We start from the raw sequence: 9,089 nt of genomic DNA on the forward strand, positions 1-9,089 counted from the left end.
CGTACATTGATAGTGGAAGTTAGATCAAACTAATAAAAAATAAGATGAAAATGTTACGTGTAGAAATAGGTAAAGATAAAGATTAGCAAATCTGTTTGATTGCGTCGCGCGCCTATATTATTGCACCATGGTGGCAGACTAGCCGAGATTACCTAAGCCCTGACGCTCACTAATAGATAAGCCAAAGTGGCCAAGATGACACGGCTGCGCGCGTGATCCGTGGACCTCGCTCGGTGTCTGCGTGTCGCCTTTCGAGATGCGACTCCGGCCGGACGCCACAGGTGCGCGTCCGAGCTACGGCAGCCGGGGACTACCGAGTCGTGCCCGCCAGCCTCACTCTATCGGCATGCATGTCTCGGGTGCATTATTTGGTGATCACCCAGACAGCTCAGCTAACGCATTATTCCTGGGCAGGCCAGATTATATTAGTCTTGTGGTTATACCAACATAAAGTAGTCTTTGTCCACAGGCTTACGTACAGCGTCGTCAATCGTCATGCCTACCATCAGATCCACACGTACCACACACATCCTGATTGCTCTGCTCTAGTACGTTTTTACAGAGGGCAGCTGGAAAAGCATTTAATTCCTAAAGTAAGCAGAATCATTTTTTGCGTTTGTATTCATTTTGTATAATATAAGAGAAATTAAGTTCAGATGACCTATGATTAAATACAGAAAGTATTCGTTATTCATTTGCGCCTTTTAAAAATTTAGACCTCAAAATAATGGTACAGAGAGGGCCAACATCACAAATCCAATGGACACTAGCGTGACTGAGAATGGCATGCTCCCTCCATCCTTCCTGATGAACATTGCTTCATAGACTGGGACATTGATGATCACTAGCAGCCCGCACAGAACGACCTGGAGGAAGAATCCTCTCGACGCCTCGCCACTTGTCAGGATTTTGCATAGCCCTCCCACCAGGCACGCAAGGTTGAGCAATGCAACGGTTGCGATGATCACGTATTCTGGCGACGACGCTCCAAACTCCATGACTCCTTGCTCGTACCTTTTCGACTCCTCTTCGTCACTTACCTTTGGTGAAACTGCAAACCCCATCTCTGACAGTCCCAACAACTTCCTGACGGTGTCGATGGTGCCGTAGAGGTACGAGGTTGTTCTTCTGTCCATCCACATCCTCTGTCCGTTCCACCATCCTCTTAGTGTCTCTCCGTAGAACAACGCCTCGTATGCGCTGTAAACATTCTTCGCAATTGCGACATATATAAAAGGCATGATCCATGGACTCATAATCTAGATGGTAAGTAAAGAGCATCATGTTAGTTTCAGTTCAGTCGTTTGGAACTAAATTGATACTGATCGTTTAGCATACCTCAGGGAACAGGGGGTGCCTCTGAGAAGGCCCAGTGAAGGGATGACAGCATAGTACAGCGTAGGGAGTGAGTTGGGTGCCCACAAACCGTAGACTGAGTAGGCCATTTGATGCTGTAAGCTGATACTTCCGTTCCCAAAGATGAAGGGGCAGTACTTTGAAAGAAAGATCGAGAAGTTACCCTCGCTCCATCTCTTGTGTTGCAGGATTGTCTGTGCAAGTGTTGTTGGACCTACACCCATAAACGCTGCCCTTGGTGGGTTGTTGCAGACCGACTTCCATCCTCTGCAATGTATTGCCAGCCCAGTGATGACATCTTCTACCGGGAAACCATACTTCACTCCAATCTCGTTTCCCCACTGTGTGTTATGTTCGTAAGTGCAGGTTGTTAACGACTTGGCTTTCTCTTCGGTCTGATATATGGACAGCTCTCTTTTTTCCTTCATTCCTCTGTCCCAGACTTCCTTATAGTCATTGGTGAACCTCCTGCCACACAAGATCTCCCTTCTGTGGAAGCACCCAGTGCCGATATAGAGCGGGCCACCCACACCGTCGAAACCACGTAGCTCCACCTGCAGATTCAGTAGCAATGTAGTGTTAGGGCCATTGCATGTATGATGCTTGCATATACTGCTATGAGAGAACAGTATTGAAGTTGCAACTGCGGACCTGATTGAGAACATTGAATGAGTTGCCATACATGTTATTCTTGGCTATATTGGTATAGTTCTGAGGGTGCTGCACGAATGCGATCTTGTGGCCCATTTCTTCATCAAGGAAGAAGCACAGCGCATCTCTGATTGCATCGCTGTTGTTGGAATACATATCGCAGTCCACATTCAAGATGATAGGGCTGTTGCTTATCACTGATGACACCCTTATCTGCATTTCAATTTGAAAGTTAACATATTCAAAAGAAATTGGAACCCAAATTCAGTTGATGAGTTCTCAAACTGGGTGGTGGGGAAGCACAACCACTTCTCCCAGCCAAATTCTAGTTCAGGATCTTTGGCTAGTCTTGTCATTACTAGAAACTTCCTGATTTATGAAATCAGAATTTATTTTCTCAATCTGAAGTATGGGTATTTTCTCCAATATGAAGCATGGGTTTTATGACGTATTGGTTAAGTATGTTTAAAAGGTGATGGAGATTGGCAACTGTACCAAAGCATTCATTGCCCCAGCTTTGAAGTTATGGTGGTACTGAGGCCTCTTCTCTCGTGCCACGTAAACCAGTGTAGGTAGTACATTTCCTTCATTGTCAACTGCATCTCTGTCTTTCCCATCTATCAGAACCTAGCAAAGAATTTAGGGCTTGGAGTCTCAAACATTGTGGAGTTCTCGACTCCAGAACTTTGAGAAAACACTTACTCCAATGTGGAGGATATGAAAGGTACCTGAACAATTGGTTGGTGATCTTTTGAGGTAATTCCTGTATTCCATTCAGAAAATCCTTTATGATTTTCTCTGATTTCTTCAGGAACACTAGCTGATCGAACAGCGGAATCAATGCGCTCTGTCATTTCTTCATACAGGCCCTGCCCATAAGAACATAATAGCATCCATCAGCTTATTAGGCATCTTTCCACTGGCCACTGGTGTTACGTCTAACAATGTTCGAGAAATATGCATGCACACCTTGACGATCGACCATTCTTCTAAGGATCTAGAATTACGAGGCTTATCTGACTCTGCAAAGTAAGCGGCAGGTGACCTTGGCTCAATGTTGTATCTCTTGCAGAATGGAAGCCAGTGCTTCGCGAAGGCGGAGGTCTCCCAAAGAGCATAGAAAGTGAGAATCGAGCCCCCGGCCCGTCGTCGGAGAGGTACACGTTCAGTTTCCCAGGTGGGTAATTGCACGCCATGAGTGAGAGGACCGTGGCCATCACGAGGCTTGCGACTGCGGATCTGCTTTGCAGACGAAGATGTCCACGCAGGGTAGCCGTTCTCCGTACCTGCTACAGATGACATTGACATAGTAAGTATGCTGAGGCTAGTACGTAAGGTGTTTGGATTATCCCTAGGTCCAGTGCCTGTTACATCGGATGTTTGGTTTTAATTAGGAGTATTAAATATAGGTTAATTATAAAACTAATTGTATAAATGAAGATTAATTCGCGAGATAATCCATTAAACCTAATTAGTCCATGATTTGGTAATATTGTGCTACAGTAAACATATGCTAATGATAGATTAATTAGGCTTCATAGATTCGCCTTGTGAATTAGTCTCCATTTATGTAATTATTTTTATAATTAGTCTACATTAATAATCTTAATTGGTGTTAAACATCCGATGTAACAGAACTAAAGTTTAGTCACCGAATCCAAACAGGTCCTCAGCATTCTTCTAGATCAAAGATTGCTGTGCGCAACAACATGTTAATTTAAAAGAGACCATTCGTTCTCTATGATTTGGGCCAGTTCTTGCGCTCAACTTAGCCAGCCATCCATTCTTATTTTGCCATGGAGAGGTAAGGCAAGTACACGAGCTATTTGGGATGTTTTAGGAGGTAAGGCAAGTACTTTGGTCAGATCTGGTGCAGCAGCACCCAGCCAGCCATGCCATACACGAGCTGTGATGCCTCTTCGTGGTACCAGACCATGGACCCAACCTGATCTGATGGATGTGTGCATATCATCAAATCGTCCTGGCATCCTCTTGTCCAGTTGTGTGGCTGCAAAACTTTTGTACTCTATAGCACAGTGTTAAAGGTACTCCCTTCATTTTCTGCATATTTATGTCAAACTAATTAGTCCATTTTTAAACTAATTAGCTTGTCTTATACGCCATTTATTATTTAAGGATGAAGATAGTATCGTTTATCTTTGGAGGTAGTTTCTTTTATCTTTCTCGAATATTTTTTTCGGGGTGGATTCAAAAGGATCTGACCAAAGTACATGATAATATGCAAGCCTAGGAGCCTAGCGAATGGGTAATACGGCAGCACAGACCTGGCGGCGAGCCTGTCCTTGAAGGTGCGGCGGCGAATGGGGCACCACCGCACGGACTGCGTGATGACCCAGTAGAAGCCGAACCACAGTTCCGCCGCCAGCATTCCCAGCCAAGCCGCCCTGCCCGCGCCGGCCGCCGGGACGTGCGTCGCCCTGTAGCAGAGCACCAGGCATATCCCGGCGAACACCGTGACGGCGTGGAACCGGTACAGCGACCGGCCCACGAGCTTCTCCGTGGCGAACAGCCTCTCCATCTCTCGACTTTTTCAAAAAAAAGATAAAAAAATTTCGGAAAAGGAAGCCGGATGTGAAAAATTCGGAAAATGGGTACCTCCCGCCTGTTGATCGGGCGGGAGGCGTGGGGCCGGGGACCTCCCGCCCAACCAGCGGGCGGGAGGTTCCAAAAATATTTCGAGGCCCCTCCCGAGGGCCTCTTCACGAATAAGAAAAGTTTCTTATTCGCGAAGAAGTCCCTGAGGCAGGCATCCCACCCGGCCAGTGGGCGGGAGGTCCCCCAGCTTATTATTTTTGTTATATTTTGTTGGAATTGTTATGTTTTGTTGGAATTTATGGTTTACAAACTATTTGAAATTCAGAATTTTTTCAAATACAATATTTATTCGCCATACTCTTTTGTATACATATAAAATTTTAATTCAATTTTACGAAGAAAATTACTATATCTAAAACTCGTACGAAGATGGTTAAACGATAACGTTTTGCAACGTACAATCCAAATATTACGATAGTACGATATGTCAACCAATTAAAAAGAAAATAGTATCATACAAAAACAGTTTAAATATAAAAAGTCCACCGAATCAGGAGTATCTATCCCGCTTGTCCTGGTCCTCGCGCTCTCTTCGTCCTCCCCCCTTAGTCCTAACCCGTCGGCGTATGTGGTCCTCCGAGTACGTAAATGCATCTGGAGCACGGTGAGGACGAGGCGGAGGAGGTGCAGGCGTGAACGGGTCATCCTGAGACTGTGCACCTGGAGTGTCATATGTCTGGGAGGGACCAATGATGTCAGGCCCGGCGCCGCCGCCCACCAACTCCGACCAAGTGGCGGAGCTGCCCTCCCAGTCGTCCCAGTCCGGCACACTGAATGGACCACCGTGTGCAGAAGCTCCCATCGACCATGCATGCTGAGTATAGCCCTGAGAGTACGGAGTAGCTGGCGTGGAAACCGACGGGAGAGACGTTCCTGGAGTATAGGCGCCAAACGTCTGAGGCTCCATTCTTGCAGGAGGAGGTCCCATTGCTGTCGAATGCATGACTATAAAAACAAACGAAATTAGTCGTGTAAATCAAAGGTGATCGAAATGGTAATTATAAAGGACTTACAGCTTGAACTAGCGGCAGTACCGCTAGACGCTGCGTGCAGTGCTGCAGAGGTCGACGGGCCAGCTGTGTACACGTGGGCTGACGCATGAGATGAACTGGAGGCCCCCACGTCGTCTCTGCCGCGACACGTCAGTGCACGTAACGCTCGCGTCAAGTTGTCTTGAATCTTACGCAAGCTGTCTTTATACTGTGCCTCCGGTACACGTACTCCACGTTCAAGCAACGTGATCTGAGATGTAGCTTCGACCTCCGCGAAGTTGATCGGATCGATCTGCATACGTAATGGGAAGCAGAGTAATATTGTTATCGATCTTGCAACGTGGGGGCCATCTCCCCGCACGGCAAGTGGAACGTGTGCGTCTCCAGACGCCACCTGTCCGCCAACGCCGCAAGTAGAGAGCGGTCCAGCTGCATCCGCTTCTTGGCGCCACCGTCTTGGCCGTCGCCGGCCTGAAGCATACGTGCGAGTGGCAGCAAACCAGCCTCACGTAACCCGTATATTTTGCATTGTGGTTACAATTGTCGTACAAGCTATACATTAGTTCCGTAAAAAAATACAAAGTATCACCTGTCAAGCCAGCGGTCGTCCAGGTGCAGCAACTCCTTTGCAACACGAGGGCGCAACTCGTGAAGCTCCTGCCCCTCCACCGCTGCCAGGTACGACCTGTGCCGTTCGTCAGTGTTCGCGTCAAGGAGCTCCGGTGTCTGCGCCATATCTACATGAAAAATATAAGTACCGTAACACATATTCGTACAAACAATTGAAAATGCTAAAAACTATTCGAAATATAACTACCCTAACAAATATATCTAAAAACTATTGAATTACTAAAAAATATTGAATTACTAAAACTATTCAAAATATAATTACCCTAATAAATATTCCTAAAAACTATTAAAAATACTAAAAAGTATTCAAAATATAACTACCCTAAGAAATATATCTAAAAACTATTGAATTACTAAAAACTATTCAAAATATAACTACCCTAAGAAATATATCTGAAAACTACTGAAACTATAAAAACTATTCAAAATATAACTACCCTAAAAAATATATCTACAAACTATTGAAAATACTAAAAACTATTTAAAATAGAACTACCCTAACAAATATTTCTATAAGCTATTGAAAATACTGAAAACTATTCTACGTATAACTACCCTAACAAATATTCGTAAAAACAATTGATAATTATACGACTATAACGAGAATATACCTCCAAACCGACGCGTGGACAAGGCTTCGCCGCTTCCTCTCCTCTCCTCTCTTCCTCTCCCTCCTTTCTTTTTTTTTTTGATTTTTGCTGAATATTATGAGAATTAGGGGTGGGTGGGGGGCTTAAATAGTGGAGGGGGGGTTTGGGAGGGCGAGATGCTCCTTGGGGGAACCTCCCGCCCGTTGGGAGGGCGGGATGCCGCGTCAGGGGACTCTTCGCGAATAAGAAAAGTTTTCTTTCACGAAGAGGCCCCCGGAGAGGGGCCTGTTCGCTTTTTTTTTGACCCCCCGCCCGTTGGATGGGCGGGATGTTACCTCCCGCCCGTTGATCGGGCGGGAGGTACCTATTTTTCGAATTGTTCCAAACCGGCACCCCTTTTTCAAATTTAAATTTTTTTAACCTTTTTTTTTAAAAAGTCTCCATCTCCTTCCACCACTCAAGCTGCCGGTCTAGAGATACTGAGGTGACGGTATATGTGTTAAAAACACCCCAGCACTAGGCATAATTTTTTAACCCGGCCCAAGCACAGGGTCCGGTACTCTATGCCGTGCTTGGGCCGTCACCATAGCACGGCAGGCAGCCCGATCCGGCACGAGTTTTAGAGTCTGGTCCAAAACAGCTTGTTAACTCTACTCTACTTCAACCCATATATAAGGCACCCCGGTGGCCCGGCCTACCCCCCCCCCCCCACCCCCCACACACACACACAACAAATCTTATCTATCGCTCCTAACCTTATGACTAACGGACGTCCCCTGCCGGCTTTTCTTCATCCTCCACCTCCCTGCTTCCCTCAACCCTCCCGATTCCTGCTGGCTGCTACAGTGCCTTGTCCTCCCATCACGCGACGACCCCAGCAAGCAGGCAAGTGGCGGCGCACAGGTGGCGGCCGCAGCAAGCAAGGTGAAAGCGCGCTGGGGGTGGAGACGACGAGCAGGCCACGGCGGCGCGTAGGGCTGCGACAACAAGATAGGCGACATAGTTAGGGGAAGACGGCAGGCGACGCTCCCATCCCCACTTTCCTTCTCCGGTGGGCGGGCGGCGCGGCAGACGCGGCAGCGGCATCAGGCACACGGCTGGTGGGCGCGGCAGCGGCCGGCGGGCAGCAGCCTCCATCGAGCGCGCGGGCGGCGGACAGCACTGGCACAGCGGAGTCTCGTGCTTTCCGAGTCGGCACGGCACGAGAATGAGCCTGTGGGCTCGTGCTTGGGCTAAGAACACGGCATGACGGACGATACGGCACGACCCGTTAGCATGATCGTATCGTGCCTGGTCCGATCAATTCGTGCCCGGACCAGCCCGGGCTTGTGTCGGACCGTGCCCGACGGTTTGAATGGTCATCTTTACATAACGGCATAGGTTGATGAGGAGGCTCTACGCGAGAGTAGTAGAGCACTGGCGTTTATAACGCCGGCGGAGCCACGGCGTGACCCCGGCCCTTTCTGATATTATTACTACGTGGATCTCTGTAATAATTGGTCGATAGGTGGCAGGGAAAGGCCAATTGTTACAGAGATCCTGTCGCTGTACCAGCGACCAATCGGGGCAGAGGTGGTAGTGTCCACGTAAGGATCCGACCCATCGTTGGGACTTGGGAGTCGTCTTCGTCTCGTGCGCCGATTCGGCCGCGGGTGCGCAACGGAGCGTGCAGGCGGCGCGCGGCCGGCGGTGACGGTGACCGGAGGAACATCAGCTGAGGTGAGCAGCCGGAGTTGCGGGTCGTTCCTTCCACTCTCGCAGCAGCAGTCGTCGTTGATTGGGTCCTCCGATCCTGGTCCGATAACCCATGGTAGATCATTCGCACTACGACTACGAGCGCCCTAGCTAGAGCCAATTGATCACAGTCACAGCACAGGTCGCCGTCAGAATCTCACTGCCGTCTCGGGAGCTACTAGCTCGCCAACAATGTCGCGTTCTGGCTTCTTGTTGAGTGTCGCGTTGCGGCGAGATAGCTAGCTTCTCGAGATTGAAGTGGCCAAAGGTGGAAGAGAGAACTACCGCAAACAAAACATCTCCTACGTTAGCAGTTTTGTCCACTTCATTATAGCATTTTAGCACGTAGCAGCCGGGTCACGGATCCGTTCGATCGACGTGTCTATTATTGCAGTTCAAAAGTAGCCTATGAGAAGCCAAGTGGAAAAACTACCCTGGTCTAGTGGTCTTCATGGATGATGACAGATTGACAGGTTTGGTTGGACAGTTTCGGAATATATAGCATGTTTCATTTGAGTAT

At 48.0% G+C, this 9,089-nt stretch overlaps 1 pseudogene; it reads right to left on the minus strand.

Moving 5' to 3' along the window:
* Positions 1-621: 621 nt before the first annotated feature.
* LOC112882115 lies at positions 622-7,319 on the minus strand (annotated as a pseudogene).
* Positions 7,320-9,089: the final 1,770 nt, after the last annotated feature.

The sequence above is a fragment of the Panicum hallii genome, chromosome 2 (genome assembly GCF_002211085.1).
Source record: "Panicum hallii strain FIL2 chromosome 2, PHallii_v3.1, whole genome shotgun sequence".
Taxonomy (NCBI): Eukaryota; Viridiplantae; Streptophyta; class Magnoliopsida; order Poales; family Poaceae; genus Panicum; species Panicum hallii.